Source organism: Drosophila persimilis, unplaced genomic scaffold (assembly GCF_003286085.1).
Source record: "Drosophila persimilis strain 14011-0111.01,24,50 unplaced genomic scaffold, DperRS2 tig00001613-arrow-arrow-pilon, whole genome shotgun sequence".
In the NCBI taxonomy this organism is placed as follows: domain Eukaryota; kingdom Metazoa; phylum Arthropoda; class Insecta; order Diptera; family Drosophilidae; genus Drosophila; species Drosophila persimilis.
Genome location: NW_020825534.1, coordinates 5,221 through 15,511, shown reverse-complemented (window position 1 = coordinate 15,511; position 10,291 = coordinate 5,221). Strand labels below are relative to the sequence as shown.

General features: G+C 47.0%; 2 pseudogenes; one reads left to right on the top strand and one right to left on the bottom strand.

Annotated features, from left to right (window-relative positions):
• The first annotated feature begins 2,205 nt into the window (after nucleotides 1–2,205).
• On the top strand, nucleotides 2,206–3,467 carry LOC6604305 (annotated as a pseudogene).
• A 186-nt stretch (nucleotides 3,468–3,653) lies between these two features.
• On the bottom strand, nucleotides 3,654–5,343 carry LOC113567057 (annotated as a pseudogene).
• Nucleotides 5,344–10,291: the final 4,948 nt, after the last annotated feature.

The window sequence follows — 10,291 nt, the reverse complement described above, 5'->3', positions numbered from 1 at the left end:
GGCTAAATATATGATGACAGTCAATGTAGATACATCAGATGGTCTTGTTAACGGAGCCACTGGTGTTTTAATGCAGATAGATCTCAGCTCATCCAATACTCCCGAACTTCTTTGGATACATTTTCTCGAGGAAAGCGTAGGAGTTAACGCACGGTCAAAGCGCAGCCATAGTAACGAATCTTCTTGGACCCCAGTTCAGAAAACTACAAAAAGTTTTCAATACCATCAAAATGAACAAGTTACTATTGACCGAAAACAGTTTCCGATTGTAGCTGCTGAAGCTATAACTATTCATAAGAGTCAGGGAGCAACATACAGCAAAGTGGTCGTCCACACTTCATCCAATATGCAAAGAGAAGCATTGTATGTAGCTTGTAGTAGGGCCACCAGTGCGAACGGACTTTATATCGTTGGACCACTCATTCCTTCGAGACCCAAGCGGGACTGTCCTGTCGCGAAAGAGATGGAGAACTTGCGTTCCGCTAAGTTACTTCACACCCACTTCGATTGTTTACTCAATCCGTCCGAATTAAATATTTTCTTCCATAATACGGAAAGCTTGCACTGCCATTTTATCGATGTCTGTTCTGATCAGCTAATGCTCAAATCTTCTATTTTGTGCTTCGTTGAGGCTTCCACATACTCTAATGAAGCTTATAATATTCCTGGCTTTTCCACAGCAGTGCGGTTAGATTGCCAGTCCGTAGCCAGCGGAGCTAGACCGAAAAGAGGCATTCTAATATTCGTTAGGAATGAACTTTTGAATCATTGTAGTATTATTGAAAGTAATCGATATTATGCGGATTCCGGGAACTTAGCATCTCCAGTGTTCGAGTATGCTTTGTTTAAGTACAAATCTGTCGGTTTTATTGTTATTTACAGAACCCCCACGTATCCGTTGCGAAAGTTCGAAGCAGAATTTGAGGTCTTATTTCAACGGCATCCATTTTTAGATAGAAATTCCGTAGTGTTAGGAGATTTTAATTTATGCCTTCGTTCCCTTTCAGGTTGCTGTAAGAAAATTTATGAATTCCTTTCAGAAAGGAATTGTAGGTCATTGTTAGATTTAAACTCGTCCACAAGCAATTGCGATACGCATATTGACTGGGCGTTTTCAAACATTTCCGATAGCAGGGCCACCGCGCGCACCTTTGAGACTATCTATAGTTATCATAGTGGAATTTTAGTTAATGTTAGAGAGGCAGAAGACTAAACTTTTTTGGTAATCAGGCATTAAATATTTAATATTTTGTATTATTTAGCCGTATTCTGAATTATATTAATTCTTTAATCTTTACCTTTGTTAAACCTTTTTCATTTTTATCCGTTTTATTATTTTGTTAATTAAGTTTAGGTTGAAATAGTTCTATTATTAATCATTTCTATGTATGTATATAGGTATTCTTGTTAGTTTAGATATTTTTTATAAAGGATTGGAATCCTGTTTTTAATTTTTGGGGAATATGGAGCTTAAAAATGCTTTTAAAAGCAGCTCAAGTCGACTCGTAGGTCCCCAAGATTATATTTTGGCTAGAGTGACCCCATTGCATCGTGATGGCCTCCCCGTGGTGTTCCCTGGGTACCAATTTAATGTATTAAATTGGGAGCTAATTCGAGCGGCGTTTATGTATAAAATATATTTTATAACTTACATACATGTATGTAGATCATAAGCTCACGTATATACTGACTGAGTACCGGGTATAAAGTAGAGCCGCGGCCTTTGCCGCGGCTCACAACGTTCCCCCTCGTTTTTTTTAAGTTCAGAGGAAAGATGGCATGAGTCTACAAGAAGAATTGACAATCGTTAATATTTTCCGTCATTTACCTCCAGTATTTGAACTATTTAAATAGAGGGGGCTTAAGAGGGCTAAGTTCGGGTTTTCAGCTACATACATATATTGTTGTTGAGGAACCAAAATTGATGCAAAAACAATTAAAGTCAAGTATTTAAAACAAGACAGTTAAGTAGAAAATTGATTCATTAATCGGATAAAATTATGTGGGCAGGGCTGAGAGATCTAGATATCTAAAAATATTCGACGGAATATCAAAATTGTTTCTGCTTCAAACTGTATTGGAAAAACCAATAATGCAGCTGGCTGGATGACAACAAAGCAATAATATAAGTCCAGTCCACATCATTGCAAAGCGACTGTCCCTGCATGGAGCAGACCGAGATCCTCGCCCGCATACAGCCAAAGCATGTCCATTTTCAAGGCGCGGTATGGACGACACAAAAATGTGACGTGTTTTCGGGAATTAAGAACAAAAGATTGTTATCCCCCCCTGTATCTTTCAGTGTAAAAGAGTTCGATGATGCGCTGGCCCAGGATGTGGTTGACCTAAAGGAGCTGCGCAGACTGACGTTTAATGGTGGGATATCACACTTCTGATAGGCGTAGTAATTCATGGACATGAATCCAATCCAATCCACAGGTGTGCCCGATGTACAAAGCTTCCGTGCACTCAGCTGGAAACTGCTGTTGGGCTACTTGGGACCAAGACGCAGCAGTTGGACGACCACGCTGGCCCAGAAGCGAGCCCTGTACCAGCAGTTCATTGAGGAATTGGTACTCCCCCCGGGACACAGCTGCAATGGAGCTGGAGAAGGCGACGGGGACGGGGACGTCGCTGTTGATTCAAGGGGCGTTGGCCTACAAAATCATCCGCTTAGCGAGGGGCCAGAAAGCGCCTGGAACACATTCTTCAATGACAACAAATTTCTGCTGCAGATCGGCAAAGATGTGAGGCGCCTGTGTCCCGACATCTCGTTCTTTCAGCAGCCCACAGAGTATCCCTGTGACATTGTGGTGCACAGTAAAGGCGAGCACGGGCGCCGGCTTCACAAACGGGTAGTGCCCACGGTGCTCAGCTCGGCGAACGTCCTGGCCTGGGTTACGTACAGGGCATGAATGAGATTGTCGGACCCATCTACTATGTGATGGCCTCGGATCCGGATCTCTCGTACCGCGCCCACGCGGAGGCAGACTGTTTCTTCTGCTTCACGGCTCTAATGAGCGAGATACGCGACTTCTTCATCAATACTCTGGACGATGCGGAGGGTGGTATAAAGTTCATGATGGGCCTGCTATCTAACATGCTGAAGACTAAAGATATAGCATCTGAAGAGCCAAGAGCTGCCTCCGCAGTACTACAGCTTCAGGTGGCTCACCCTCCTGCTCTCGCAGGAGTTTCCACTGCCCGATGTGCTGCGAATTTGGGATTAGGTATTCTCGGACGAGCAGCGCTTTAATTTTCTCATCAAAATCTGCTGAACCATGATATTGTAAGCATGCGCTGACTTTGAACTGATTCATTTGCATTTACTGATGTATTTACTGATTTATAGAATCCAAAGGGAAGCAATTTTAGAGAACGACTTTGCCTCGAATGTGATGCTGCTGCAAAACTATCCACCCATTGACATAAACGTTGTGATTACTCATGCAGTCTCCCTGGCGTAGCACTCACTTTTAGTGATACCACAGATATTACATATAATACCCGATTCCGGGTAGAGTCTGACAAAGCAATAATCCACAGTGTCTAGTTATCATGTTCAATAGTTGGAAGCCCAGGACCCAACAAAAGATCGAACACTAGCGCTGTTTCTCTGTTTTATATGCGAAAACATATGTAAAATAGAGTGATCATAGCTGAAGTGTAATTTTGTGTTCGTGTGTGGCATCGTCAAAAAACACAGTAAAAAATATATATAACATTGGATTCCCGTTAGAGATTGATTACTTGGCCAAACGTGGGGCCGTATCCTTGCAAATCGTCTGAGCAATAAACTCCACCAGTGTTCGGGTCGGGCGGCCGGCCATTCCCTTGCGCAGATACTCGTATTCGAAGCCCTTTGTCACCATAACATTTTTGGCATCCTTTGAGGGAGAAAGTCCATAAGATTTGCGCCCCAACAAAGCGCCCCACAATACTCACAATATACATCCACTGGCCACAGGGCACAAACTCACGGAGAAAGGCAGCGGCCTTGCAGGGACGTCCACCTCCGTCAATGCCATAGTTCTGCACATCGCTGCGTCCCCCGGCACGCACCGCCTTGCTGTAATATTCCCACAATGGGAAGCGCCACACACGATCTCCGGTATGCATGCTGGCGTGCTTGATCTGCTGCCACAGGATCTCCGAGTTGGTAAAGACCCCCGCAGCCGACTCATCCAGGGCCTGGCGCATGTAGCCCGAGCAGGTGCCGACGTCAATGATGCACTTGGGACAGAAGTTTTGCGCATACAGCAGGGCGTCTGCCAGGACCAGTACATCCTCGTGATCGGTGCACTGGATCTCGATGGTCTTGCCGTTCATGGACTTGACCATGTCCCCAGTACGGACCGAATTGCAGCCCACTACGTTTTCACAAAGAGGTATCAGGCCGCGAATGTTGACCTAAGAACAGCATTATTATTCAAGGAGATATCATTTCTGTCCTGAGTACTTACCGGTAAACGCAGGCCAGCCACAGCTCGGCAACAGGCCACCACAACGGCGGCCCCGGTCATGTCGCCACGCATATGGAAGAGCTCATGTTTCTCTTTCAGGCACAATCCTCCAGCATCGTAAGTCACGCCTTGGCCCACCAGCACAATGGGGCGCTCCTCGGCACAGGTGCCGTAGTAACTCAGCCCCAGGAAGATGGGTGGCTCGCACGAGGCCTTGCCCACAGCCAGGAAGGCGTGCATTGACTGGCTCTCGGCCCAGCCCTCGACCTTGACCTCCACATTGACACCGGATTTGCACAGCACCTCGACGACATTCTGCGCAAAAGCTGTGGGTGTGAGGAGGTTGGAGGGCATCTCCTGCAGCTGTCTCGTCAGGTTCTGGGCGGCTGCCTTCTGCAGACCAATGCGCCATCCTTCGAGGTCGCAGACCTCGTCTTTTCTTGCGTATAAGTCCAGCGACGGCACTGGAATCCTGTTCTGTGGGTTACGCAGCTCCTGGTAGAGCCAGATGCCCAATGCGGCCCCCTCGGCGGCGGACTCGGCGTGGCCGCAGTTTTCAACTTCGATTCTGTCGGTGTCCAGCTCGGCCAGGATACGGCAGGCGGCGGACACGGAGCGACGGATCGCCTCCTTCTGTTCGTCGAGCACCTCGTAGGGATTGTAGCCGAGGCACTCCTTGCCGAGGCCGACCACAGCCGCCACAGAGTAATAGGGGATGCGCTCTGGCTCGATCGCGAAGAAAAGGCGAGCCTCGCCCCGCTTGGGCATGGGTCCGGACATGCGGAGGACCTCTAGCAATCGGCCGGCAGTCTTCTGGACATTGTACCGCCAACCGGCCGCGGTGAGGACGCCAGTAAAGCCTTTTCGTCCTATGAGCGTCCTTGATGAGCACCTAGATATCAGAGACCATGAAAGCTAGAGCAACCAAATTGTATATCCAGACACCTGGACCCGTCCGCCCCCACAAAGACGAAAAATCTGTGGCATTCACAATTAACGCAGAATCATAGAGAACGCCATATTTACTAGACTGTCAAATGTGGATGAGATCGGATCGTTATTATAACGACCAAATCGCCTTCCACGCGGTTACTCATTCTCTCTCGATCTCTCTATCCATCTCACACACTCTTTCTCGTGCAGTGTGTTCGCTCTGGCGGAGGGAAGCGAGACAGAACGGCGGGCTTGTGTGTAAGAAAGAGAGAGAGGGAGAAAAGTTCCACTCTCCTATCTCATGACAAGTGCGAGCATAATTCAGAGTTAATTTCGTTCCCGCTCGTTAAAGAATCTTTTTTGTATAAGTGGGTGATAAAAAAGAAAGGTTTTTAAAATCAAAACGTTAGAGAATACAATTTATTTGGCATACGCCTAACTTTTAAAATATTTCAGCGAAAAATAAGTTTAATTTTACAATAAGGCATCGCCGTTACAAAGTGCCGTGACTAAATGATTCCTTTAAAGTTTCGATACTGCATCATTAATTCCTGAAAATTTAGAATAGTTTTTCTAAAATAAAGAGACCGAAAAACTTGGGTGACTGCAAATTTGTATTTTACGACGACGAAAAAAAAGGAGATTTTTCTCGACTTCTCTTCATATATTCAAACAATTTCTTCTGCGCCTATCTTACCTACGGTTGCAAAGTGGGGCGAATTCGCCAAGAGCGAGAGAGCGAGCTTATATTGCGCTCCCGCTTTGCCCTAGCCTAACTTACACTAGACTTCATAAAATACGATCCTAATAACAAGTATTATACACCGGCCCCGTTGAAGGCCTGGAAGGCTTCAAACCAGTGGCAGAAGAGCCAACTTGTGGATTGGCCTCCTGAACGTGGCTCCGCTGCTCGTCCTTAGGTCGACCACTCTGACCCTTCCGTCCTGCCCGGCGGTTGTAACGACCACCCTTCCGAGGAGCCCCTGTTGAGGGGGCAGGTTGTCCTCGGCGACGATTACGAGGTCGCCTTCCTTGATGTTTGGTTCCTCCTGGTGCCACTTGAATCTTATTTGCAATCCCAGCACATACTCCCGGGACCATCGCTGCCAGAACATTTGCCTGGCTGACGAGACAAGCCGCCATCGCTTTAAGCAGCTCAGACCCTCCTGGTCCGGGGTCCTGGGTGCTGGGGGTGCTATGAGCGGCCCGCCTGACAGCAGGTGCCCAGGAGTCAGCATGTCTCAGTCGCTTGGGTCTGGGCTTAGGGGTCCTAGCGGGCGCGAGTTGAGTACCGCCTCGATCCCGACCAGCACGGTCTCCAGCTAATCTGCGGTGAGGAGAGCGCTTCCGACTGCCCGTAGGAGTAGGCCCTTGGCAGACTTCACACCGGCCTGCCAAAGTCCGCCCATGTGCGGTGCTCGAGGCGGTATGAAGGCAATCTCGCACCTGCTTCTTGACGCAAATTCGCGTATCGCGTCCGCTTCCGCTTCTATCTTCCTCCGCAGTTCGCTGAAGTGGCGACTTGCTCCGACGAAATTTGTCGCGTTGTCGCAGTTCACGCGTTGCGGACATCATCGACGACCGACGAACCTTTGGAATGCCAACAAGAAGGAATTAGTCGTCAAATCGGAGACAATTTCTAAATGAACCGCCTTGGACGCAAAACAGACAAATAACGCTATGTAGGACTTATAAGGGGGCCTTCCACGAATTTTCAGAGTCGTATAGACTGGGCCACAAAAATCAACGCCACATACTGAAAATGGGCGGAGAGCACGGAGCCGGTCTGCGGGTAAGTTGCCCATCATTTGGGTCTGGAGTAGCGGCTTGCATTTAAAGCAACGAATACATGACCTAACTGTCGCCCTGCAGACCGCCTGAGCATTCACTATCCAAATGCGTTGTCTAAGGATACTCACGAGTGCTCGTGGGCCGGCATGAAAACTCGTTTGATGCAGATAGCGAACGTATGTCGCACAAACTGCGAGCGTTTTGTCAATAAAAAGGGAAACTTGGCATTATATGACATAGGAGCGTTAACTAGTCGCCTTCCAACTCGCAACAACGAAAAAGAGCACCATGTCCCAGCCTCTTCATGGAGGAAGGGATTTAAGCGCTGAAGACTGGGGCCTAACTTGGTGCCTTTACGAACCCTTTCAATATCTTCTTGAGACTCATTTTTCTGTGTTATTTCGACTATTTTTAGAAACGCCTCGTCGTATTCTACGGATGACGGAATTTTTCCAAAGTTGAGACTTTTGTCTTTGCATTTTCGGATGAAGCGGAACACGAAAACGAACACTCTTAGCAGTTTGAGGTGTGACGAGTATCCCTCGATTACATCCACTAAATAATTTGACTTGGCCGCGCCGGTCAGTGTGACCGATTTCTTCCGACTTTCATCTGTATCTCTTCTTCGGAAAGCTCGAAGTGTGGATTTCTGGGCCAGCTCTCTTCTTCAAACTTTAAGAACTCTGGTCCACCAAACCAGATCGACTCCACGATTTCCTCTACGTCACAACCTCTCGAAACTATGTCTGCTGGGTTCTGTTTTGTTGGCACACGCCGCCACGTAGCTTCACTTGACCACTCTTGAATCTCCGCTACTCGGTTCGCAACGAATGTTGACAACGACGAAGGGTGGGATCTGATCCAATGAAGAGTAACTTCTGAATCTGACCAGAATATCACGTTCTCAATTGGAACCTTGAGCAGTGATTTGATTCGGTGACAAAGGTCTGCTAGAAGGTGAGCGGCACATAACTCAAGCCTTGGGAGCGTTTTCGTCTTGGGTGGCGCTACTTTCGACTTTGCAGTCAACAAGGAGACCTCGAAACCTTCTGCAGTCTTTCTACGGATATAGACGCAGGCTCCATAAGCTCTCATGGATGCGTCGGCAAAGGCATGTACTTGAATCGGTGACATGAGATCAGTATGCACAAATCGAGGTATGGTAATCTTCTCCAACTGACCCAAGGATTCTTTTAATAAGTTCCATGCTGTTTCCAAGTTCATTGGAATTGACTCATCCCAACCTAGCTTGTTAAGCCAAAGCTCCTGCAGTAGGATCTTTCCCTTAATTACTACTTCTTCTACTTACTTCCGTTTTGTCGCTCGGAGACCCATAACTGACGTGTCAATTTGGAACTTAAAGACGTCTTCGTGTGGCAGCCACGATATTCCTAACGCCTTAGTTGACTCTGAGTCCGAGATCGTTATCGGTTTAACTGTGCTCTCGGATGCGGTGACCTCAAGTGAGTTCGAAAACCATTTAGTCAATTCAAACCCAGCGGTTTGAAGAACCTGAGCCAGATCAGACTTAATTGTCTTTAACTCCTCTACGCATCCAGCACCAGTCAACATGTCATCGACATAGAAGTCGGAGTCAATAACTTCAGCAGCTTTAGGGAATGAGAGTTTTGCAGACTCACTCAACCTCTTCAAACACCGAATAGCCAAAAATGGGGCTGGTCCAGTCCCATATGTTACGGTGTTGAGCTGGTATATTCTCAAGGACTCAGATGGGTCTCTTCTCACACTATGAGCTGGAATTGTCTATCCGCATCAGCGACCCAGACTTGGCGATACATCTTCTTGACATCGGCTGTCCAGGCGTACCTGTGTAGTCTGAATCGGAGCAATGTCGAATACAGCTCATCCTTTATCGTAGGACCGACCATCAATATGTCGTTCAAGGCCACCTGAGAGGACGTTTTACAAGACGCATCGAAAACGACGCGGAGCTTGGTCGACGTGCTTTGGGGCCTCAACACACACTGATGTGGAATGAAATAATGTGGAGTTTTCGGGATTGTGTTGTCTGTGGTAGACATGTGACCCAAGGAGAGGTACTCTTCCATGAACTCCAAGTACATTTTCTGTAACTCGGGGTCACGAGACAATCTTTTTTCAAGCGATAAAAACCGCCGTTTAGGCGTAGGAGTTGCCTAAGATACTTGGATCTGATTTGAACGGCAGTCTTACTTCAAACCGACGTGAAGGCACGACCTGAATAGTCCTTCTATAATGCTTTTCACATAACTTGTGTTCAGGAGATAAAGACTTTTTAGAAGACGGCAATTCTTCCAGTGACCAAAACTTTTGTAATGTGTTTTCGATGTGTATCACTGACTCTTCTCGACAACTCAAACAATTCCTCGCTTCTTGGGTGGCAGTCACCTTTGGAGTGTATCTGCCGAACACAATCCAGCCGAGAAGCGTTTTCTGCAGAGTTGGATAGTCAGGACCTTGTCGAATCTGACCAACAGATAAAAGTTCGAAAAATGTTTCTGCACCTATCAACATATCTATCTTCTGTGGCTTGAAGAAATATAGGTCTGCAAGTGGTAAGTTCTTCGGGATTTTCCAGTCACTCACGTTAAGTGTTTGATCAGGGTGATACCCCGAAATGGACCTTAAAATCCAGAAATCAACCGAAAACTTACTACCAGTAATTCGCGACTTCACCACCGTGTGTATCTTTTTCTTGACTTGTGAATTGGATTCACCAATACCAAGCAAGTTGATACACGACTCCTCCCTACGGATCTGTAAGCGCTGTGCTAATTCTTCAGTTATAAAATTGGTTTGAGACCCCGAGTCAAGCAGAGCTCGGGCCAAAACATATTCACCATTATTTGTTCGGACGCTTACGATCGACGTAGCCAGAATAACTCTTTCCATAGCTGTCGCATGGAGAGCATGCGAAGTGGAAGGTTGATTCTGATTAGGAGGAGGAGAAGAATTCTCTGGGGGTGATGGTAACGCTAGACTTTTATTCGCCACTGTGTACCTATGCAATAAGGTATGGTGTGAGCAGCCACACAGTCGACACTTCTTAGCTTTGCATCAGAGTGGCCTGGCTGCAGACAATTGATGCACAAGGATGCAGTTTT